The sequence below is a fragment of the Nicotiana tabacum genome, chromosome 20 (genome assembly GCF_000715075.1).
Source record: "Nicotiana tabacum cultivar K326 chromosome 20, ASM71507v2, whole genome shotgun sequence".
In the NCBI taxonomy this organism is placed as follows: Eukaryota; Viridiplantae; Streptophyta; class Magnoliopsida; order Solanales; family Solanaceae; genus Nicotiana; species Nicotiana tabacum.
In genome coordinates, this window is record NC_134099.1 from 89,108,815 (window position 1) to 89,133,561 (window position 24,747).

The window sequence follows — 24,747 nt, forward strand, 5'->3', positions numbered from 1 at the left end:
GCAACCAAACAGCCTAATTCAAACTCAAAGTCTAACAATATGAGATAAACCAACTTTCAGAATCAGATTTCCAAAGCTTTCTCTTATTTAGGATGTGTCAAAGTTCCCAAGAGCCTCAAAGTATGCTTAGGGCAGTGCTTACACCCCAAATACATTACAGAATTAGATTATAGTACAGTGTGGAAGAGTCAACCCTCAAATGTCCAAGTTCAGAGGGAACTCAGGGTCCCAAAGCATGGCTCATAAGAAGGGGACATAACTTAGAATCTAAGAGTAAGTGTAAGTGCATAGAGGGGAATTAGGGAAGGCCATAGTAGGCTGGTGGTCATGCCCAGCAATTTAAGAGTGCTGGCACACCCCTGACCAGCCTGTCAGCCAAAGTTGGTGTGAGCACGTGATTTTTGCCCTATACGAAATACTCCTATAAAATCCCAAGAAAATAGATTTTTGTTAATTAGTGGCCATTTTAGGAATTTTTGTAGGATTTTTATTTAATTGTTTTCATTTTGTGCATGTTTAAATTTTATTTAAATCATGAAAAAATACCAAAAATATCATGCATTGCATTTAGGATTTATTTTTACATTTTTAGAATTAACCAATAATTATTTATTTTATAGAAATTCGAAAATCACAAAAATGCTTCATTTTTACACTTTTGCCTTTTAATTTTAGTTTATTGATTTTCCTCTTCTAATTTAGAATTAAGTAATGTTTATAATTTTTATAATTAGTTAATTAGTTTAATTTCACATTTTTAGATAATTTAGAATTTTTAATTATTAGGATTTTTAATTTAAAAAAAGAAAGAAAAAGGAAAAGAAGAGGAAATTAGAAATAAAAGAAAAATTGAAGAAGGTATTTCATTTTCGGAATTGGGCCATCTTTAATTCACCCCAAAGATTTCCTCCCCTCACAAATAATTACCCAAGCCTAAAAAACTACCCAAACCACCTAGCCCAAAACCGAACCGGTCCAATCCCTTTCCCCCTTTATTACACCCATCAACTCATTATCCATTTTCCTAAAAAAAAAACCTAAAGATACACATTAAATAGAAAAACCAGGGAGAAGATCAAAAAAAGGGGAGAGCCCTTTAGGAACCCAGCAACGACGCTCTTGAACAAAAAAAACCAGAACGAGCATCCCTTCCATCTTCCATCTTCTCTTTTCCGACCTCCCTCCTTCGATTTCCATGGGAGAATACACTCACTACCACACTCACACGAAGACGAAGACTCACCCACTCGCGATTTGAATACAAACGGTTGAAACAAAGTTGAAAATTCCAAGTGAAGATCTGAAAAATCACAAAGTTTGATAAACAAAAGAAGAGCTGAAATTTCTGAAAGAATGTTAAAGAAAAAATTAGTTTCGAAATTCAACCTCTGCCATTTCTGGGTGTTCGAGTTTGGTGTCAAATTCGGAAGTTGAAGCTGCGTCTTGCTGTTCATCGCTGCACAGCTCCAACCAGTTGTTTTCTTCGCCTTTGTTTGGCTTATATTTAAATCCTCGCGCCATTAGGTATGTCTTCTTTAAACTTGTATTTTTCATATTTGGCCTAATATGAAATCATGCTTGAACATTGGTTTGTTTGGGTGCCTCTGAAGAATTCAACAAATTTTTATGTGTTTTCTTATGCTCTAGTTATTTCGTGTAGTGTTCTGGCGTGTTCACGCTCTACTCATTTGCTCTGACACCATTAATTTATTTAGGTTGTCTTGTTTGAAAAGTTAATTTATTGACTGATTAAGTGAAAACAGAGCTTTGCCTTCAATGGCTCAAACGGGTAACAGTGACATACATCAATTGAAATAGATTTATGTACTGACACAAATTTGGGAATTGGATATTGGCGTAGTAATTAAGTTTCGTTGACTTAGCATTCTAGACTAGTGTTTGAGCTATTACTGGAAATTTATAAATTGTACAATGATTTCATTTGGAACCAAGCTTGGAATAATAATGGTTCACAGTGATTTTGGATTTTGAATCGAGCTCGCTGCATTTCAACACGAAGGTCTGATTTGTTTTCATCTTGTAAAAGTATGATGTGGTTGTCGACTCACTCTTTGTTAGTTTAAAATAACTGGAAGCATATATAATTAATTCCTTTGACGTTTTCCAAACATATACTGCTGCCTTTGCTCAAAATTATTTGGATAAGTTGATTGGTTCTAATTCAACAATTGTTCCCTATGTGCCTATGTATGTCTGCTTTCACTGTACATGAATGTTTCATTTACTTTGAACTTGTCTTAGTTAAAATTGGTTTGTGGATTTATTTTTGCTAAACGCAAATCACCTCCTTTTCATATATAAGGGAATCCATTCTTTCCTTGAAAGTAATTTCGCGTCAGCTGCTTTAGGCACGATTAATAAACCATCGTGATTATGGGTACGGTTCCCGTGACATAGTTACGATGCCTAATTCCAAAATTCGGGTGTGCATTTCATGTAACCCGATCACAATAATTTCGAATAATAAAACCCTTTGAAATAATTTGAGTGCGCCATTTTCATTAAATAACCCATGTCCCTCATTTAGTTAATTTTAACTCTTTAGAAATCGAGGTGTGCCATTAGTTGAATTTGCATGGACCTCGCAAACTTGAAAGCGCGTAGTTGCTTTAGGCGCGCTATTTAAATTAATTTCCTTAAACTCGGGTGTGCATTTCATGTGACCCAACTCCAATTCTCAACAACGTTAAATAAAATGTGTCGTGGATCGCGGGTGCATTTTATGTGGCGTGGTTCAAGGCGTGTTTTAAATAACGTTGAATCTTCCTAAAAATAATTAAAAGTGGTTTAATAAGTTAAAATACACCATAGTCTAAAACATGTAATAATCAGATAATAGGCCAGTTATAATAGTTTAAGCGACCGTGCTAGAACCACGGAACCCGGGAATGTCTAACACCTTCTCCCGGGTTAACAGAATTCCTTACTTAGAATTTCTGGTTCGCAGACTTCAAAAGGAAAGTTAAATTTCCTCGGTTTGGGATTTTAAAATAAACTGGTGACTTGGGAAACCGATTAAAATATTCCAAGTGGCGACTCTGAATGAATAATTAATCCCATTTCGAATAATGTCACTTAAATTAGAAAAACTTCCTTGTACTACCTTCGGGTAGTGTAAAAAGGAGGTGTGACAGTTGGGAGTTAGGATCCATTGAGGATCAGGTTTAGACATGGGCAGTAATTTGGATACTACCAGGCCACGAACCTTAACTCAAACACATAGAAGGGAATAGGGGTAAGGATTCACAACACAAACAGATGCAAGGAAAGAACACACATAGTTAACATTAATCACTGAACATGAACAACAAAGTAAATAGGGTTGCAGAAAACTGTAAATAAACACATAGGGATGAGGCAGGGAAGTTAAATTAGAACATACCAGTTTCAAGGAAAACAAACCAGTAAACAGTAACCTTGAAAAGCCATGTTGCAAGCAAACAATTCCAAAAAGATCTCAGAAAGAGCAGAACATTGTAAGAGTATTGAACTCAAAACAATATGGTGTGTAAGTAAGTTGAAAGTATTGAACTAAAAATTCGAGGTCTTGAACTCGAAGTCGTCTGAAAGTGTAGAAGGGTAGTCCCTTTTATAGTGCAGAAGAGTAAGAAAGGTAAAGGAATAGCTTGAAATTAATCACACAGAATCTCCCTTCAGTTAAGGGATTCTAATTTCAAACGAGTAGTGTACAATTAAGGAAAGAAATTTGATTGAAAACTTTTTAAAGTAGCATAAGAAGGGTAAATACATAGAGTTTATTTAAGGCAAAAGTCTATTGGTACTCGGTTTGTAAAGAAAAAGGAAAGGGAATCAATCAGACAGCCAGTAAAACAAAGTGACAGGCTCCGTTCGAATGAACCAAGCCGAGAAAAGGTAAAGAAGGTTCAATTAGAGAAAGTTAATAACAATCAATCAGACCTTATTAAAAGGGATCCTGAGTCAATCACAAATTGGCAAAAGCCTTTTTGAAGGAAGAACCTCATATATAAAGCATATAGACATGTCAAACAAAAAGAGTTGTCATGCTAATTAGAAAAGACTAGCATAGAGAAGCTCAAAGTCATAACAAAGGGATACAAGTTCATTTTGCAGACTCAGAATGAGTCTGAGAGTCCAGGGGTCCAAAGTAGAACCCTAGTCCAAAATAAAACTTGCCAAAACTCAAAGCCTAGGGTTTCAACTTGAATCAGAAGCAGAGACGAGAAGACATATAACAGGCTCAGAGGTCTCTTTTAGAGACTCACTAAGATAGAATAGCAAGTTTGAAATAACACAGTGAGGAAGCTGATTTGAAGCATAAAGAACATGCTTAAGAAAAACTCGAAACTTAAGCAAGTTCATAAGAGAAAACGAGTGATATAAACTTAAGAAACAGTAGATGAAACATGTTTAGAATGAACTCGAACAAAGTCCAGTAAAACAGACAAAACTTAAGAACCCAGCAGGGAACACATACAGTAAAAGAATACTGAAATGTATAGCAAAGAACATACAGGAAAACATAACAAATATTAACATGCGAGCCTAATCTAGAAGCATAGTAGAGTACAAAGGTACAAAAGAGTCATGTATAGTAGAAAGAAAATAGAAGAACAACACATGCGTGGTAGAAAAGAAAATACACGAGCATAATATAGGCAAATACACATAAAGAAAAGAAAAGGAAGAATCAGAAAGATGTTTTGAAAATATTTCAGAAACCCTAAATCGAAGAGAAACAATTTTTGAAAGAAAGATTGGGGAAGATACTTTAAACATCCAGTAGAACACAAATATATCATAGATCTAAGAAACAAACAGAGAAAACCTCGAATAGCTCAGGATTTCGAAGAAACCCTAGAAATGAGAAAGGCTTGGAAGAAAGTCCGATCTGGAGTCGGCTGAGTTAGAAACATGCTTTTATTGCTTTGGATACGCCTGAGTATGGACGGAGAGGCCATAAAACCATAGATCTGAGAAGATCTGAAAGAGAACTGTCGAGGGTAGACTTTGTAACTTCGAACAACCATGGTCTAATGGCGGAGGGGGGTGAGTACAGACCATCCAGGGCCTGAAAAGCCATGGATTCCGGTGGAGTAACGGTTGAAAAGGGTGGGAGTCGACTAGGGTTCTGAAGAACTTTGAGAGAGTTTGAGAGACGATAGGGATTCAAAGGCGGCAGACCAAATGAAATGAGTTAGGGTTAGGGGTGTAGGCGGATTAAAAAAGGAAAGGGGAAATCGTGGCCGTTGATCAGAATGATCAACGACCTGGATTAAAAGGAGGGCCAGGTGGGTTGGATAAACGGGTCAGGGGTCGGGTTAAATTGGGATTGGGCTGGTCTAATAGGGGGTTAGGATTAGGTCAATTCGAGGGCTAAAATTGAAATGTAAATAGGCTGTAATTGAAATAAAATGAGGTTAAATGTTAAATAGCCAGTTTTTCACTTTTATTTTATAAAAATAGTAAAAGCTGATTTTAAAAGTAAATTAAAAGTACTGAGCCAGTTAATAAAATATAAATATTAATTGAAAAATATTGGAGACAATTTTATAATTATAAAATGCTATTAAATCTTAAAATAGGCTAGAATTGCAATTATATGCAATTTAGCTTTAGAATACCAAATGAATTTGTAAAAATGTATAAAAATTACGTTAGCTATATTTTGGTATAAATATGAGAATAAAATAAATTATTCACCAAAATGATAATCTTGGGAATAATTATTGGATTTTGTACTGCTAAAATAGACAATAAATTGATTTTAAAAATCTTTAAAAATTCGGAAAAAATACCAAAACACTTGGGAATGCTTATATATGCATATACATGTTAATTTGAAAGTATTTTGCATATAAAAAATACATAGGAAAAAATTGGGTATCAACAACTGCCCTTCTTTACCCGGGAAGGATGAAACAGTTGTCGGGTAAAGATATGATGGCCAATTTGACCGAACGAAACGATTTAAAGAATTTGACCATGCTATGGTTCCTGAGCTGCCTATATATCCCTCGTATTACAAGAATCAGTCCATATATAGTTTGGGATCCATCGGTGGAACATGCCGATGGAGATTTTGCAAGAACGGGCGCGATATTTCGGCTGGAAAGGACAGTTAAGGTCTAATAGGGCTGCGGGAACTGGAGTGAGATTGCTCTTGCTGAGACGGCCGTTGTTTTGCTAGTTTACCTGCAAATGAGCAATGCAAACATATATTGTGCATAAATTTAAACGTGATGCAGGTTCCCGTCGGACCATGAATGTTGTCTTTGGACTGTTAAGATGACATCCTCAGACCATGACGTCTTGGGCCATGAAGCGTTTAATAAAGGATTCGCAGGATATGAACTGATGTTCTCGGGCTAAGAGAATGATGCCTCCGAACCATGATGCCTTTGAATAATAACATACAGGAGATAAGAGTGGGGTCCTCAGGCCATGGCATGGCGTTCTTGGGCTATGAAAATGGTGCCTCCGAATAATGACACCTTTGGACAAATTGGCAATCTTTCAGCCCATGAGATGCAAAAGGTGGCGATCTTTCAGCCGATGCAAATGTAAATAAAGGTGGCGATCTTTCAGCCGATGCAAACGTAAATAAAGGTGGCGATCTTTCAACCATGCAAATGTAAATAAGGCGGCGATCTTTCAGCCATGTAAATGTAAATAAGGTGGCGATCTTTCAGCCATGCAAATGTAAATAAGGTGGTAATCTTTCAGCCATGCAGATGGAAATGAGGTGGCGATCTTTCAGCCATGCAGATGGAAATAAGGTGGTGAAGCAGCGATATTTCAGCCATGCAAGATGAAGTGGCAATATTTTAGCCATGCAGAATGGAGACAAAGCTTTGTCTCGGAAGGCTGAAAGGTAGCCTTATGCAATGCAGAGAAATGTAGATGGAGGTAGAGCTTAACCTCGGAAGGCAGAAAAGTAGCCTTATGCAATGCAAAGAAATGCAGATGGAGACAGAGCTTAGTCTCGGAAGGCAGAAAAGTAGCCTTATGCAATGCAGAGAAATGCAGATGGAGACAGAGCTTAGTCTCTGAAGGCAGAAAAGTAGCCTTATGCAATACAGAGAATGTAGATGGAGGTAGAGCTTAACCTCGGAAGGCAAAATGGTAGTCTTATGCAATGCCGAGAATGCATATGGAGGTAGAGCTTAACCTCGGAAGGCAGAATGGTAGCCTTATGCAATGCAGAGAATGCAGATGGAGGTAGAGCTTAACCTCAGAAGGTAGAATGGTAGCCTTATGCAATGCAGAGAATGCAAATGGAGGTAGAGCTTAACCTCGGAAGGCAGAATGGTAGCCTTATGCAGGAAGTAAAAATGGCAAATGGCAATAGAGTTCTCTTAGCTGATAGCAGATTGTGGTATCGTGATTGCTGGGGATATTGTGCCTGCTGGGATATTATTGTGCAGATAGCAGATGTGAGTAAGTGCAACAGTTCTGAGAGTTGTATACCTGAGAAGTGTGAATGTATAAATATGTCCGATGATTTTGTGTCTCGGGTGCCTGCATCAATGAAAAATCGTGAGTTTTGTAAAAAGAGGGGGGGGGATGTTAGTTCGTATCCCCGCTGACTTTGCTTGACTTATTTGTCTCTTTTTTGGTGATACTGTGCGTATCCTTGGGGTAGCATTGCTACATAAAACAATTTTGATAATAGACATGCATGATTTAGTAAAAATACGCCATAAATATATAATTAAGAATAATTTTCTTTAGATGAACCGACGACTCCGACACGGTCCAATACATTGCGACCTCTCTTGCCCCGAAATTTTGAAGCTCCTCCTCAAAATTCTGCCGCAGTTTACTGGGCTGGTACTTCTGACAGTTGCTTGCGGTAAACGTCTAAAATCATCTTCTAAATTTTGAGGGTCCTCCTAAAAATTCTGCCCCAGTTTCCAATAGCGGGGGGAAATGAAAATTTTGTTGAATTGTGACCGAACCCATAGGGCTGCCTACGTATCCCCTCTTAAACGGGAATCAGGTCAGGCATAGTTCAAATTACATCATATGAGGAAAGCATAAAAGTTACACAGATATCGCTTTACTGCATCTGAATTGATCGGCTTCGGCCAAACTTCTCCGTCCATTTCTGCAAGTATGAGGGATCTTCCTGTTAGAACCCGGTGAACCATGTATGGGCCCTGCCAGTTGGGAGAGAACTTCAATTTGACCTCATCCTGATGCGGGAAAATCTTCTTTAATACCAGCTGCCCCGGTGTAAACTGTCTCGGCTTGCCTCTTTTGTTGAAGGCTCTGGACATTCTACTCTGATAAAGCTGACCGTGGCAAACCGCATTCATCCTTTTTCCATCTATAAGAGCTAACTGCTCGTAGCGACTTTTTACCCATTCGGCATTGTCGAGTTCTGCTTCATGTATGATCCTCAAGGAGGGGATTTCTACCTCAACGGGAATGACTGCCTCTGTACCATAAACCAGCATATAGGGGGTTGTCCCAGTTGATGTGCGGACTGTGGTGCGGTAGCACGATAAAGCGAATGATAGTTTCTCGTGCCATTGCTTATGCTTTTCTATCATTTTCCTGAGTATCTTCTTGATATTCTTATTGGCGGCTTCTACAGCTCCGTTCATTTGAGATCTGTAGGATGTAGAATTCTTGTGCTTGATCTTGAAGGTTTCACACATGGCTTTCATCAAATCATTGTTGAGATTGGAACCATTATCAGTAATGATTGACTCTGGAATCCCGAACCGACACACGATGTTGTCTCGGACAAAATCTGCCATGACCTTCTTAGTCGACTGCCTTGTACGATGCTGCTTCAACCTATTTAGTGAAATAATCAATTGCCACTAGGATGGACCTATGCCCGTTTAATGCGGTAGGTTTGATTGGTCCAATAACATCCATTCCCCAAGCGGCGAACGACCATGGCAAACTTGTTGCATTAAGCTCATTTGGATGTACCTGTCACACCTACTTTTTACCTACACCCCCGTAAAGGGGTGTATAAGGGAGTTTTTTCTAAATTAAAGTGACAATCGAAACGGGATTATTTATTTAATAATTCAGAGTCGCCACTTAGGATAATTTTATGGTGTCCCAAGTCACCGGTTCAAATCCCGAATCGAGGAAAAGATTGACTCTGTATTATAGTCCGCGAACCAAGAATCCGAGTAAGGAATTCTGTTAACCCGAGAGAAGGTGTTAGGCACTCCCGAGTTCCGTGGTTCTAGCATGGTCGCTCAACTGTTATATTCGGCTTAATTATCTGATTTTAAACAATTTTGAACCTATGTGAAAATTTTAGTATTAACCGTTTTTATTCATTTTTTAAAGAAAATTGCAACGTTATTAAAGCACGTCTCGAACCACGTCACTTAAATGCACCAGTGGTTTTTGACATATTTTAACACCGTTGAGATTTGGATTTGGGTCACATAAATACGCACCCGAGTTTAGGAAGGTAAGTTATTAAAATAACGCGTCTAAATCAACTGCGCGTTTAAAACTTTGTGAGGGCCATGAAAAATTCGCTAAGTGGCACGCCTCGATTTCTAATTTCAATAGATGTTTGAATTACTCTTTTCAGGGCCATGGATTATATGCTTGGCTAAAATGGCACACCTCAAACCCGTTTTAGGAGCCTAGCCGGTGAAAGGCACTTAAAGGAGTTCTAATTACCTTTTAAAACTAAGAATTCGAATCTACTTTGTAGCTGACGGGTGCTGCGTTAAATAACCAAATTCTTTGAAGAAACCTGCTTCAGCAATGCTAACTAAACAATAAAGAAGAATGGATTTGACTACACAGAACAGACTTAGATATCGTTAAGTGAATAACCCCAGTTACAAGTGCCTTTAAGGCTTGGGCCTGAAATGAGCCCATTTCTTTTAGAGGCTGAGATCAGCAAGTGTAGGACTCGAGATCGAGTCCCCACGGCACATAAGCAACGACTGAAATTTCTAGAGGTATCTATGTGAACCCAGCTGACTACCGATAAAGTAAATCAACATCAAGTCTTCAAACTTGGGCCTTAATGAGCCCAAGTCATAGTGAAGAATGAAAATCCAAAACTCAGACCCACAAACGAGTAAGTACTGCCCACGATTCCATTGTTCATTTTTTCTCAAATCTGTGGCTTAACATGGATCAATGCTAATTTCAGACCAACATTTGAAATAATAACATTCCAATCAACATCAAACCCAAAATTTAAAACTAACATTTCCAGAAGAGACAATCATTAGAACCTGCTTTCCCTTATGTGATCAAACATAATAGTAAACCTTATCAACACATGAAAATCAACACTATGCTACCATATAACCTACAATTAGTCCTTAATAATTTCCATGTTTCAAGACATGATAGGAATTCCACTATTACAACTAAAATTTAGCCTATATTTCTAACAAAATACTAGAAGTCATACCAAATATGCATCTACAGCAGCAATAAAACCCTTGTGATTTCACTAATCAAAGAAGCCATTCAAGTTGAATAAGCTACTACTAAACCTAACTAATAGGATCTATACGTTGTATACATTAAATGCATAGGAACTTAAACAACATTAGTATTTAGAATGACAAGCAAAGATTTACATAGAGAAGAAGATTTGAATATCGAGCTTAACACATAAACAGCACACACGACTGAATATCAAACTTCCGACTTCCATTTTTCATTTCACTTTCAACTTGAAGATCACATTATGCAGGTTTCAGAGCATGTACCTGGAACTTGCACAAAGAAGAATATAGGTGAACAATCAGCAAATAAACAGCAGCAGATTACAGTCCCAGATTCAACTAGTTGAGCAGTGAAATCAACTCATAAAGCCAACGAAACAATAGAAAATCCCAGGGAGGAAGACAACTAGAATCCAGTGAAAATGAACTATACTGCAATGATTTCAACCCAAGACCCAAACAACAAAACAACTTTCAAACCATTTCTCGCCTATAATCAAACCCAGATTCAACAATTAGAACCATAAAATCAACTCGAAAATCCAATGGAATAGTGAACCTCAGCAAACTTGAACCACAACAACTTCTCAAAACCCAATGTCAATCCATTTCAAATCAAAAAACCCATAACTATTGTTTTCTGAAATTAAAAAAAATCACTAATGAAGTTCAATAGAACAGTCTCTTTCACTAAATTTTTTAGCTGTTTCTCCTTTATGTATTTTTTATCTCTTAGATCTCTTGGGTCTGCCTTTCAATGCAAGAAAAGGTGCCTTTATAGGCAAGCCAATAGGGCAACCTTTCAGATTTTTGTTTTATCCTTTAACCCCATTTCAAATTTGCTTTTAGCTTAGAGATCCCTAAAATTTTGACTTGTTGACCAGGCTATCCTACTAACAATCTGAACTTCAAATTAAAACCCCTACTAGAACCTTCCTATTTCTGTTATCAGAGAGATTCCCTCAACCAAATACCTAAACTAACCCCCATGCCCCTGTTATTTCCCTTTTGAACCCAATGGGTATGGGTCAATTCTAACCCAAGGCGAACCAGATATGAGCCTTCGAAAACTCGGGTTAGTCCCTTTCTTTTGGGCCCATGTCCAAATCAAAAGTTCAGAAGAGACTAGAGAGCAGAAAGATGAAAGGCAATTAGGATTTCATTCAGTCTTTTGAACCAAATGCTCTCAATCGGCCCAAGACTAAAGGGAACAATCAAACCAACTAACCTAACGAATTCAAACAAAACTGAAGAAGCTAATAACTAGCCATTAATCCTGACTTAAAAAGAAACACCTGCAGTGATGATTTTAAAAACATAGAAGAAGAAGAAGAAGAAAAGTAGAAGAAGATAAGAAAAAAAGGGATAGAGAAAATACTAGGTAAACCTGCCAAGCCGGACGGACACAAGTCTTGAACTAATATTCAAACGAACCCCTTGATTTTTGGCCGAGATAGACTTTAACCGTGTGTTCTCGACTGAAAACACACGATTAAAGTCAATTTCAAACTCAAAAATCTCAAAACTTTGCTACTCTGATTTTTGGGACTTAGGGTTCGTATTTTCAAATCCAGATTCGATGGGCCTGGTGAAGATTCGAGGGAAACCAATTGTGGAACAGGTATGAGGGGGTCAAGGGGGTCACGGGGTGTTATTTTGGGACCAATTAGATGAGTTAGGTTTTCAGTCATTCTCTTTGATTCAAGATTCGAGAGGTTGGGCTGGGATTCTAGAGTGGCGATCTAGAGATTTCGAAAGAGGAGAAGGAGAAGAATCGATGGTGTAAAAATGGGGTCAATTGGAGCAACGCTGCCGGCGGAGACGATTTCCGGCAGGCGGCTCACGACGGAGGCGGTGAAGGGTTCTTTGAGTGTGTGGGGACGATGAGAGGGGGTAGGGGGTGCGTTTGGACACTAATATACTTATGAAGCTTCAATTCTTAGCCGTTTGATCAAGGGGAGATCAACGACTCAGATTCCACGTTTCAAAACGACGTTGTTTGATTTATTGACTGGCTATACCGGGTATTGGGGCGGGTCTGGGCCAAAAATGGGACGGGTTTTAGGGGGGGAATGTTTAGGCCTGGGGGAAAATTCAATTGATAAGCCCAATATTCGAATTCTCTTGTTTCACAACCTTTTTTTCTCTTTCTTTTTCAATTTCGAGTTTTCTTTTCTTTTTTTCAAAATTAAAAATTAAAAATTAAAAATGAAATCTAAATTAAATCCCAAACCAAATTATCCTATCAAACTAAATTAACTAACTCTAAATAATAATTACCACAACTAATTAAAAACCAAATTCAAGGAAAAATTACCAAAAATCGAGATTTAAAAAAAACACAAAATAAACTATTTTTTGTGATTTTTCCCATTTTTATAGAACAACTAATTTGTTAATTAATCCTAAAAGGTAGAATTAAATCCTAAATGCAAATTCAATATATTTTTTGTATTTTTCAGTAATTAAAATACACGAACAAAATGCAAACAATTAACAGAAAGAAATTATTTTATTTTGAATTTATGAGAGTAATTCATATGGGCAAAAATCACGTGCTCACAACTGCCCCTCTTTGAAAGATTTGACCGCACCCTGCTTCCGAGGTTGCCTACATATCCTTGGCTAAAAGGGAATCAGGTCAGTGTAGTTCAGGAATGTCTGGTAGCTGGGACTACCATGAAGCTGTGATTTCACTGTTGTTGTTGCTGCTGCTGGTGCTTACTGACCTCCTTATTACACCATGTCAAAATAAAAATAAGCTAGACTAGGCTATGATCTATGCATTACACAAAAATCCTATCTATATCTTCAAACTTGCTTCTTGTGGTTCTTGTTGCCTTGTTGACTTGTATTCTCCCGGTGAAATCCATTTGTTGCCGCCTTAAATTGTAATATGAGATGTTTTCCCTTTCTCCAGGTGGATGCCTGACTGCTGAACTTGAATGTATTCCTTGCTCTCCAGGCGGGCTCCTGATTGCTGAACTTGAAATGTATTCCCTGCTCTCCAGGAGGGATCCTGATTGCTGACTTGAAATGTATTCCCTGCTCTCCAGGCGGGCTCCTGACTTCAACAAAATGACAAAAACAAAGGAAATTTTTCTGCCCCAGTTTGGGTATCTGGGAACATATGTAAGTGTAAAACGAATCACATTACCAACTATCAATAAGAACGTGAAAGCTAAAATTTAAATTGTACTCCCTTGTTCTCCAGGCGGGATCCTAATTGCTGGCTTGAAATGTATTCCCTGCTCTTCAGGTGGGCTCCTGACTGCTGAACTTGAATGTATTCCCTGCTCTCCAGGCGGGCTCCTGACTACTGACTTGAAATGTATTCCCTGCTCTCCAGGCGGGCTTCTGACTGCTAACTTAAAATGTATTCTCTGCTCTCTAGGTGGGCTCCTGACTTCAAAACTTGAATGTATTCCCATGCTATCCAGGCGGGCTCCTGACTTCAAACTTGAATGTATTCCCTGCTCTCCAGGCGGGCTCCTGATTGTTGAACTTGAAAGGTATTCCCTGCTCTCCAGGTGGGCTCCTAATTGCTAAACTTGAAATATATTCCCATGCTGTCCAGGCAGGCTCCTGATTTCAACTAAATAGACAAAACGAAGAAAATTTTCTGCCCCAGTTTGGTGGCTGGGCACAGATGTGAGTGTAAAACTACATCATGTTATCAAGTATTATTAAGAATTTGAAAGCTTGGTCCTATTATCCAGAGAGGTCCTGACAACTCTTAATTAAACGACAATTATAGATCTATTGATGTATCTTCTAAAGGTATTACTTCCGCTAAGTCCTGTTATCTAAAAGGGTCTTAAACTACATCCTATTATCCAGGAAGGTCTTGAAACTCAAAATCAAGTCTTGTCCTAAAAATAATGACACTTTTACGACTAAATTATATTACCCTACGACAGAATTTACGATATATCTTGTGATCTAATGGAAATCTTAAAACTAGGTCCCATTATTCAGGGGGGGGTCCTGAAAACTCCTAATTGAATCCTATCTTAAACATGCAAACTTTGAAACCAACTTACCTTCCTCTATGCTATCCATGATTGTTTTGAATTTTAACTAAGCCACATTTTCCAGGAAGGTTCTGAGAATCAAAATCAAACCTGTTTGGTGCCTGCCTTTCTCTATGGAGGGTTTCTCCGAAACAACCGAAATTTTCTGCCCCTATTTTAATCAAAGAAAAATTTTGTCAATTTAAAATGGTGGTTAGTTGATGGTATTCTTGCTGAAGGTCTCTTCGCTGCCATGTTTCGTTTCGACCTACTCTCCCGAACTGGCCCTGAACCACTTGACTTTCTGTCTGACTTTCAAATCCCATGACCTTTGACGACCCGAGTGTTCTATACCCATACTGTTGTTCTACACCTCTGACCCATTTATCTGAACCTTTGAATCTCCCCTGAAATTGCCAAATTATTTCACCGATGAAACTTCTGGTGACTTTTTATATCCCGCTTTACATCATGCTGTCTTTGGTATGTTCTGGCCAAATTGTGCTTCGCAATTTTGGAAGTTGGTAGTGAGCTTTGAAACCCTTTCTTTATTCCTCAAACAAAATCTACGTTGAAACATCTTATAGAAATAAAACCCAAAAGAAAATGAAATGAAATGACTTTGCGAGTTAAGGTTAAGAAGAATCCAAAATCGGATGACTGCTAAAAGGGAGAAAGAAAAGAAACTTATCTAAGTAGAACAACTGGTACCAATGATCATGACATGCATTTCGGATTAATCATCCCAATCTGTCCAACCAATCAACTTTCAGTTGCCATACTTTGTTGCCCCAAAATTTCCATAACCTGACTTCTTCACCCAAACCTTGACCTTGTTCATCCTGCGGTGCCTTGAAAGGTTTTCCACCAACAGACCTTCCTCATTTGGTCATCTCTCAATCTTACTTTCTCCTCAAGGTGCCCGTGAAGGTTTTCACCAATAAGACTCTCTCATTTTTATTTCTCTCAGCTCTCGTACCCTTATGGTGCCCGTGAGGGTTTTCACCAATAAGACTCTCTCATTTTTTAATTTTTCCTTCTTGGCCCAGAGTGTTGCCCCTGATATGAATCACCTCTGCCTGCTTGACTTGGCATTTTTTAAAGACTGATCATAATGTCTTTCTTTGGAACGTAGCGTGGGATTTTGGACAGGGTTTGAAAGAAAGGGTATAAAAGGCTCAAAACAATTCAAATGGGTTAAAAATTACAACTTTCGGAATCAGATTTCTCACAACAACCATAACTTCTGCCCCAGTTTCTTACTTGGGGACTTTTAGATTTTTATTTTGATGGGACCGAACCGTGAGGCTGCCTACGTATCCTTAAAAGGAATCAGGTCGAATGTAGTTCATGAAATAGAAATTGCTTCGTTGTTGCGATTTTTCTTTTCTTTTCTTTTCTCTTCCTTCTTTTTTGTAGTTTATTTTTCTTTTTCTTTTTCCCTTTTTCTTTTTGTTGTTTTTTCTTTCCTTTTTTTTCTTCTCTCTCTTTTCATTCTTTTTCTTTTCTCTTTTTCCTTTACTTATCTTTTGCACTTGCGCTTCTGATCTTTGCTACTGATTCCGAAAGAGGGATATGAAAGGAAATAAATAAGGCTCAAAAGGGGAAACAAAGGATAAAGTGTTTGGATAGCAGAACAAAATGCCTTTGTCATTCCAATATTCAAAATATACCAAGTACAAAAAATACAATTTAACCAAAGAAAATCATACATAATATCTCTTGACCGCATCAGAATTGATGGCCATTTCTACGCACTTGCCTTCTATGTCTATTAAATACAAAGCACCATTGGACAACACTCTAGTTACGATGAACGACCCCTGCCAATTTGGGACGAACTTGCCTTTTGCTTCAGCCTGATGAGGAAGGATACGTTTCAATACTAACTGACCCACTTCAAACTTCTGTGGACGCACCTTCTTGTTATATGCTCTTGCCATTCTCTGTTGATACAACTGACCATGACAAACTGCTGCCAATCTTTTTTCATCAATTAAACTCAACTGTTCCAAGCGAGTTTTAATCCACTCATCGTCATCAATTTCGGCCTCGGTGACGGGACAAGATTTCAACTTCCACGGGTATCACCATCTCAGTGTCATATACCAACAAATAAGGAGTTGCCCCTACTGAAGTACGAATAGTAGTGCGATAACCCAACAATGCAAAGGGCAACTTCTTGTGCCATTGCCTAGAACCCTCCACCATTTTCCGCAGTATCTTCTTTATGTTCTTATTGGCCGCCTCGACTGCTCCATTCGCCTTGGGGAGATATGGGGTAGAATTGCAATGTGTAATCTTGAATTGTTGACATACCTCTCTCACCAAATGACTGTTGAGATTAGCACCATTATCCGTGATGACTACTTTCGGGATCCCGAACCGACAAATGATATTTGAATGCACAAAATCAACCACTGCCTTCTTGGTCAGATTTGAAAGTTTTAGCTTCAACCCACTTGGTGAAATAATCAATGGCCACCAGAATGAACCTGTGCCCATTGGACTCTACTGGCTCGATTGGCCCAATGACATCTATGCCCCAAGCAAAAAAGAGCCATGGTGTGGACATTGTATGCAATTCAGATGGCGGAGAATGAATCAAATCTCCGTGCACCTGACATTGATGACACTTGCGCACAAAACTGATACAATCTCGCTCCATGGTGAGCCAATAAAAACCTGCTCGGAGGATCTTCTTTGCCAGAACATACCCACTCATATGCGGTCCACAGACTCCGGAATGCACTTCGGTCATGATAGCCGTGGCCTGTCTAGCATCTATGCATCTTAACAATCTAAGATCTGGAATTCTTTTTTACAATACCCCTCCACTGAAGAAAAATCCACTTGCCAACCGTCGAATTGTTCTCTTTTGATCACCTGCGGCTTGTACTGGATATACCCTCATTCTGATATACTCCCTGATATCGTGGAACCATGGCTCGCCATCAAGTTCTTCCTCCACCACATTACAGTAAGCATGCTGATCGTGGACCTGAATCTGCAAAGGGTCCACATAAGCCTTATCTGGATGATGTAACATTAACGCCAGAGTAGTCAAAGCATCGGCCACCTCATTATGAGTCCTTGGAATATGCCTGAACTCTATTGATTGGAACCGTTGACAAAGATCATGCAAGCATTGTTGGTATGGTATGAGCTTCAAATCTCGTGTCTCCCATTCTCCCTGAATCTGGTGCACCAGAAGGTCCGAGTCCCCCAAGACCAAGACTTCTTAGACACCCATGTCTACAGCCAATCTGAAACCCAGAATGCACGCCTCATATTCGGCCATGTTATTAGTATAATAGAAACGAAGCTGAGCCGTAACAAGGTAGTGATGCCCTATTTCAGAAATAAGTACCGCTCATATCCCAACGCATTTCATGTTAACAGCCTCATCAAAGAAAAGTTTCCATCCTGGCTTTTCAACCTGTTCCAACTCATCAATGTGCATCACCTCTTCATCAAGGAAATAAGTCTTCAAAGGTTCATATTCTTCATCCACCAGGTTCTTAGCCAAATGGTCAGCTAATGCTTGTGCTTTCATCACAGTTCGAGTCACATAGACGATGTCAAATTCTGTTAGTAAGATCTGCCATTTTGCGAGCCTCCCTGTGGGCATAGGCTTCTGAAAGATATACTTCAACAGATCCAAGCGAGAGATGAGGTAAGTAGGGTAAGATGACAAATAATGTTTCAACTTCTGTGCTACCCAGGTTAAAGTGCAACATGTCCTCTCAAGATGAGTATACTTAACCTCATAAGATGTGAACTTCTTGCTGAGATAATATATGGCCTGCTCCTTCCTGCCGGTGATGTCATGCTGACCTAATACACAACCGAACAAATTGTCCAAAACCGTCAGATACAAAACAAAGTTCTCCCTGGTTTAGGTGGCACCAATACAGGTGGGTTCGACAAATACCCCTTTATCTTATCAAATTCTTCTCAGCACTCGTCTGTCCACTTGACCGCAACATCTTTCTTCAATAGTTTGAAGATAGACTCACAAGTTGTTGTAAGCTGAGCAATAAACATGCTGATGTAATTCAACCTCCCTAATAGACTCATCACCTCAGTCTTGTTCCTTGGGGGTGACAATTCTTAGATAGATTTAATCTTTGACGGGTCCAATTCAATACCTCGGCGGTTGACTATGAATCCCAACAATTTTCCAGATGGCACACCGAATGTGCATTTTTCAGGATTGAGCTTAAGATTGTACCTGCGAAGCCTTTGGAAGAACTTTCTCAAATCCCTGACATGGTCAGACTGCTTTTTAGACTTTATGATCACATCATCCACATAAACCTCGATCTCCTTGTGTATCATGTCGTGGAATACGGTCGTCATTTCCCTCATGTAAGTTGCCCCATAATTTTTCAAACCAAATGGCATGACCCGATAGCAGTAAGTACCCCATGGTGTAATGAATGCCATCTTTTCTACATCTTCCTCATCCATTAAGATCTGATGATAGCCCGCATAGCAATCCACAAAAGACCCAATCTCATGTTTGGCGCAATTGTCAATCAGAATGTGGATATTTGGCAGTGGGAAGTTGTCCTTGGGACTCGCCTTGTTGAGATCACAATAATCAACACACACCCTGGTCTTACCATCCTTCTTTGGTACAAGCACGACGTTGGCTAACCAAGTGGGATACCGAGTGAATCGAATGACCTTTGCCTCAAACTGCTTTGTGACTTCCTCTTTGATCTTTACACTCATGTCTGTTTTAAACTTTGTCAACTTCTATTTGACGGGAGGAAATATCGGGTCAGTGGGCAATTTGTGAACCACCAAGTTAGTGCTTAACCCGGCATGTCGTCATATGACCATGCAAAAATATCTTTGTACTCAAACAGTGCTTTGATTATCTCTTCCTTGATTTACAGTTCAAGATGAACACTTATTTTAGTTTCTCGGACATTATCTTGGTCCTCTAAATTGATTGCTTCTGTATCACTCAGGTTAGGCTTGGGTTTTTCTTCAAAATGGCTTAATTCTTTACTAATCTCTTCAAAGGCTTCATCCTCGTCATAATCTGATTCAACATCACATTCTATTTCTTGAATTACTATTTCAGAATTAGATTGACTTTTAAGACTAGGCCGGAGATTCCTCATGGATGTCATATCATTGAAGCCAGCATAAAAGGACTGTACAAGGAAGAAAAGAAAAAATAAAAATAAAACTATCAGGAATGAAGAAAAAGGGAAATTGCATTTCATTGAAATTAAAGATAACAAGGTTTATACATCCAAACAGACGGAACATAGAATCTGAATTACAACCCTGGAATAATCCTAATAAACTGAAAGAAAATCAAAGCAAACTACCAAAACTCCCTCCAAGTAGGAAGAGGAGTAGCTTCCCAATTGTTAATCTTTGCACTAGGCCCAACAAATTGCACATCCTCTTTACTCGAACCCTCTCCAGCTTCCAACATGTTCACATCGGCGAATATCCTCTCGAACTTTTCAATCAAATCTCCATCCACATCAACCACTGAACTGGGAACCGTCGTCGCTGGGCGCTTTCTGGTACCAGGTCTGACAAACGATCTGGAAAGACACGGGACAGGCTTTGGAAGGGCCCATGCCCTCTGTCTCATTTTTCTGGATCTTCTCACGTCTGCGACTGTGGGCTTGAATCCTAAACCAAATGTATCCAAGTTTTTATGAAGAGACACCGGCTGCACGATGCCTTGTAGAGATGCACCCAAACCTTTACCAGGTACAAAACCATTCTTCAACATTTCAAAAGCCACCATGACTGACGCGACAGTTACCTTTGGAACTGGAACGCCCTTCCCCTCTGGAATTTTCTCAACTGACACTGTGTCAAAGACCTGATAGACCCGCGGCCCCTTGTCGTCCTCAGTTTCAATGAATGGTACAACGGCATTGCTGTGAGTGCACATATTATCTTCACCGTGCACCACAATTTCCTATCTGTCCCATTCAAATTTAACCATCTGGTGCAGGGTGGATGGGACCGCTTTGGCAGCATGGATCCAAGGTTGACCCATAACAGATTGTAGGAAACAGCCACATCCAGCACTTGGAACTCCATGGTAAACTCAACTGGCCCTATTGTAAGCTCAAGCACTATGTCCCTGACTGAATCCTTCCCTCCACCGTCGAATCCCCGAATGCAGATATTGTTCTTGTGAATTTTTTCATCATCCACCTTCAACTTGTTCAGAGTGGAGAGAGGGCAAATATTCGCACTAGAACCATTATCGACCAATACCCGAGTAACCACAGAATCTTTGCATTTTACCGTAATATAGAGGGCTATATTGTGCTCAGTACCCTCCACGGGCAACTCATCATTAGAAAAAGTGACTCTGTTTACCTCAAATATCTTGTTAGCTATTTTTTTCAAGTGGTTTACTGAGATTTTGTTAGGAACGTGGGCCTCATTTAGGATCTTCATCAAAGCCCGACGGTGCTCGTCTGAATGGATCAATAATGACAATAGTGAAATTTGAGCCGGTGTCTTCCTCAACTGCTCCACAATGGAATAGTCCTGCACTTTTATCTTTCTCAAGAATTCCTCTGCTTTTTCCTTGGTCACAGCTTTCTTTACCAATACTGGGTTATCTTTGGAGATCTTAGCTTTTCTCAATTCTTCTTCGGGGGCAAAGCATCTTCCCGATCGAGTCAAACCGTGGGTCTCACAGACTTCTTCTTTAACTTCTTTCCCTTTGTAAGTCACTATCACTTGTTCATAATTCCAAGGGACAGCCTTGCTGTTGATTACTGGCAGCTGAGTCACCGGTTTTATAATAACAGGCTCTGTGCGAGCGCCCTTCACGACTACAACAGGTTTATTCGCTACCCCTGGTGTGAGCACGTGATTTTTGTTTTCGCACGACAATCGCTCCAAAAAGAAATAAAAACAAATATAATTGGCCCTGCTGTACAATTTCGGATTTCTGTGCGGCACTTTGTTGATTTATTTGTGACCTTAGCCCATTTTTATTTATTTACTTTATTAAAATAAAATTCAAAAAAAATATATGTGTCCTACATAATTCAAACCGTAATCCGGTCGTTAAATAGAAAATCATGAATAGGCATTTTCGTCCGTGATTTTATTTGGTTTGACTTTACCTGTTTTGAAATACTTTAGTGTGTGTGCAAATAATTGTATTGAGTGTGTATTTAATTTTAAATTTGATTTTTTGGCTTAGTTTTGTTTTAAAATAAATCAGAAATAAATAAATAAAAAAATAAAAAAAAATAAATAAAGAATAGACCCCTTCCCTTCCGGACTTGGGCCAATTTTAACAAAATTGGCCCAAACAAACAGCCCAAGACCCAGGCCTGCCCGGTCCAGGCCACCTGATGCCCAGGACGTCCAAACGACGTCGTTTGAGTCATACCTGATCTGGACCGTTGATCTCAGAATGATCAACGACCAAGATCAATCCCCCGTAACCCACCAATAAACCCGACCCGTCTCACCCGAACCGACCCCAACCCTTTACCTTTGAAACGACACCGTTCCACTTAAGCTATCAGATCCAGACCGTAGATCTAGATTGATCTAACGGTCGAGATCAATCCACCCATTAACTATATAAAGTCATAATCCTACCCTGTCTCCCCCTATCCGAACCCCAGCCTTCGTCTTCAACCTCATCCCCTTCAAACCCTAGAGCCGCCCTTGTATCCCCCACCATAAAAACCGGCGGCATGAACACCGGTGACCTCGCCATGAACACCATAGAACCCCCTCACCACCCTGAACATAGACCTGTTGACCGTTTGGTTCGAATCACCCCCCAGGTCCTCGAATCTTCATTTGAAGATTCGAGTCAAACTCGATCTACACCAAACAACCCCAGCTTCATACCAGACACTCCCCGGACCTTCCTCGTGACCAAACCATACTTGGTTTGGTCCGAATCTAACCAGGGAAGCACGAATATTAGATCTGAGTTTTGAAACCACAAGGTCCCTCGTCACTGGTTCAAACCGGTTCAAACCAAAGAGTTTAAGGTCTGATGGACTTTAATCAAGTGTTTCTCATTTGAGAAACACTTCGATTAAAGCCCGTTCAGCCTTAAGAAAGTTGTTCAAATCCGAGTTCAAATTTTTAACTTTGCAAGCTTTAAGGTGAGTTTGTTTGGTTTCCTTTATTTGTTTTAGTCCGTGTGTTTTGTTTTAAATATCTGGTCATGTTTTGTTTCAATTTGTGTCTTTAAATTTTACCACCTTCTGATTGACCACTTTGCCTGAACCACTGTGTTTTGTTTGAACCCCTCCTATTCTGATAAGACATGTGTATTGGTTGTATCCCAAATTTGTACTGACTTACTGATTCCTCAAAGTATAATCCTGCTTAATCAGTATAAGTCGAGTCATGTGTCCCATGCTTTTGAATGTCTGATTTGGCTACGTTTGTGTATGTTAATACTAATATAGTCGAGTCGACATGTGTCGTCAATTAATTTCAACTGTCTGAGCATAGTAAATCGATTTGCTTCTGTTGAACATTTGTTGAATCAATTCAGAACCAGTTTTGTTTACTTATAGCTGTTGATTTGGATCAGTTAATGTAAAAAGGATTGTTTATGTTTAAATTCTGAATTGGAAGGCATGTGCACTCGTGCACAGCATGTGCATTGGTGCACCTCATGTGCCTTGTGCACAACCTGTTTTTCTGCATTAAGAAGCTTTTAAGTTTTAAAATGGTTTGACAGCATATGCTGTCAGATATATTCTACTGCCCATACTTGCTTTTAGTTAATAAAATGTAAAAGTGAAATCTGTCAGAGAATGTTGATGGGGTTTAATACTTAATTAGCTAAAGTTGGAATTGAAAATGGAAGGCACATGGGAGGGGTACTGTGATTTCTGAAAACAGGCTGTTAAAAGAGATAGTTCTGAGGCTTATAAGAGGGAGACATACAGAATTAGAGGGAGAGGATATACACACACTGGACCTTGAGAGCTGAAAAAGGGGTTGAGGATCTGAGATGAGATACACAGAGAGGGGGGATTGAGAGATAGAAATACACACACACACACACAAAAAAGGATAGACAGAATCAAAGGGAAAAGGAAAGACACACTGTGAGGAATTTTAAAAGAGAGAGATGATAGAGATACACAGAAAAGCATACAGAGATAGAGAGAGACACTGGGAGGGAACATCTGAGAGTTCAAATTCTGAAAACAAAAACTGGAAAAGTTTTCTCTTTGATAATCCAAATAGATTTCAAATTGAAGACTAACATTAGAACTTGAAAAGAAAGGAGATAGGGAAAGGGATATCACAAAATCAGGAATTGTCTTCTCCCTACTGTTTGTTCGATTCTCATTTGGTTCAAACTGTCCAAGTTAGTCCTGTTTTCCCTTCAAGTGTCAGTTAAGTCTATTGTTTGGATTTGTGTTGTTGGCTTCTCCTGGAATTGGATTGCTTGATTTTCTGACTCCGTTACTACTGGGAATTGGTCTCGTTCTGCCTCTCCTCCATTGGCTTTATTGGTCTCTTGCACTGGGATTTCTGTTCTATTTGGTACCTGCTGTTACTGCTGTTGTTTGGTATCGCTTCTATTGCCCTACTGACCCCTTGCTTCTCCTGTTGTATCCAATATCCAGGTACATACTAAGACTCGCATTTGATGTAACAATGAAAGCATGAATCAAAAGATTTGAAGGAGTTATAATCACCTGTTGTATTGCTTACGAATTGCTTTTTTAATGTTGTTAAGATATGCAGTTTCTTGGTCTGTTAGCCTAATAGAGACACATTAGTAAGGTTGTACTTAATTAAAGTTTATGCCCATCTGAAGCTGTGACATTTTATTCGTTTAGTAGTACATAAGATGTAAATACAATCCATGAAATGTGCAGCCATTTTAATACAATTGCTAACTCAAACTCGCCATTTCAGCATGTTTCGAATATGTAGGGGAAAATGTTTGTTTAGATCTAGCTAAAGACAATGCAGTTTCAAACTCTTGAGTTTCAGTTCGTGTGAAGCAGTTTATAGGATGAGTTTAAAATACCATTAGTCGCATTTCCTAACAAGCAATTTTAATTAATCTTGGCTGAATAAGTTAAAGTTAGGGAGCTCTTGTAACAGTCATAGTATTTCATCAATCCCATATACGTTTCTTTTATCAAGTTCAAAGCATGTTTTCATGAGGTACAATGTTTCTTTATTCCGTAAATAATTAATCGGATGATTAGCTAAAATCTGGATTTGGGCCAAACACATAGTTAAAAATAGCACGCATCTTTTCT

At 39.0% G+C, this 24,747-nt stretch overlaps 1 long non-coding RNA gene across 2 annotated transcripts; it reads left to right on the forward strand.

Annotated features, from left to right (window-relative positions):
• The first annotated feature begins 1,036 nt into the window (after positions 1–1,036).
• LOC142174806 (uncharacterized) lies at positions 1,037–24,388 on the forward strand. 2 transcript variants are annotated; one of them, XR_012703878.1, is made up of 4 exons: positions 1,037–1,524; positions 13,378–13,589; positions 13,672–13,987; positions 24,100–24,388. It is a non-coding gene; the product is annotated as an uncharacterized LOC142174806 (long non-coding RNA). The 2 variants fall into 2 exon arrangements; XR_012703877.1 differs by having other exon boundaries at positions 13,672–13,969.
• Positions 24,389–24,747: the final 359 nt, after the last annotated feature.